This window comes from Wasmannia auropunctata, unplaced genomic scaffold (assembly GCF_000956235.1).
Source record: "Wasmannia auropunctata unplaced genomic scaffold, wasmannia.A_1.0 LD336050.1, whole genome shotgun sequence".
Taxonomy (NCBI): Eukaryota; Metazoa; Arthropoda; class Insecta; order Hymenoptera; family Formicidae; genus Wasmannia; species Wasmannia auropunctata.
Genome location: NW_012026840.1, coordinates 1,501,319 through 1,502,478, shown reverse-complemented (window position 1 = coordinate 1,502,478; position 1,160 = coordinate 1,501,319).

Genomic DNA, 1,160 nt, shown 5'->3' with positions numbered 1-1,160 from the left:
CTCCTTGCAGCAGAATCGTGTCCGGGGAATTAATGCGCCGAGAGCCTAGAGCACACCGATATATCGGTTCCCTGGCAAATGACCTGGTTCGCTGCAAAGGTTGCAAGGGTCAATTAATCACAATATCACCGTCATCCGCTTCGCGTTATCCCCGCGGTACGTATAACATGTACACGCTGGGCACAAGCCCCGCTTCTAAAACGCTCTCATTCATCACCGGCGTCTGATATCGGCTATTTTCGAAACTTGCACGCAAGCGAAACCCGACACATTTTCTTGCATTATTTAACCCGCGATTAAACGCGCGGGGGACACGTTTATCCGGCACTCGATCCGCTTTTTGCAGCTCTCAAAACGCGATGAAAGATGCATCCGCGATATCGACGGTGAGGAAGATAAATTCGCTATCTCAGACCTGCAGATTAAGGACGGAACGGTGCAACATCTTAATCGAATAACTTTTTGCTGCTATATAAATAAGCTGCCAAATAAAATTTGAATATTAGATTTCCTTAGAGTATAGGTATTTTAGAATCGCTGCGGCAGCCGTGTTTCGAAGGCACGATCGAAACATTCGAAACTACCGATATCAATTTATATCGAGTTAAAACCAAAGCACTAAAATAAACAGCATTGAAATAAATTTAATAGAATTTTTTTCTATAAACTTCTATAAAAAATATTACTATAAAAAATATTACTATAAAAAATATTCTATATAAAAAATATGATGTGCAACATAAATATGCGTTCACATATGTATTCGTTCATCCTATATATTTCGTCGGAATATTCGGTATTTACCTGCACCCCTGGTGCGACTTTTGCTTTTGTTTAAAATGAAATGTGTTCACAAGCTTCGAAAAGAGAAAGCTTTTGTGCGACGAAGCGCAAAAGCGCGTAAAACGGAAAGAACAAACGATGACGAAAACACACACACACACACACACACACACACACACACACACACACATGTGAATCAAGGGGCCACAATGAATTTTTCGGGCGTCACGTGATCGCGGTGTCGTGTGACCCGCGCTTGACGTCGTCGTGCGCCTCTGCATTTTTCAGACAACGCGGCGCGACGGGGGCGGCGTAAATGTGGGGCAAATCGAAACTGCAATTATCCGACATTGACTACCTCCTTCGTCGGATGAGCG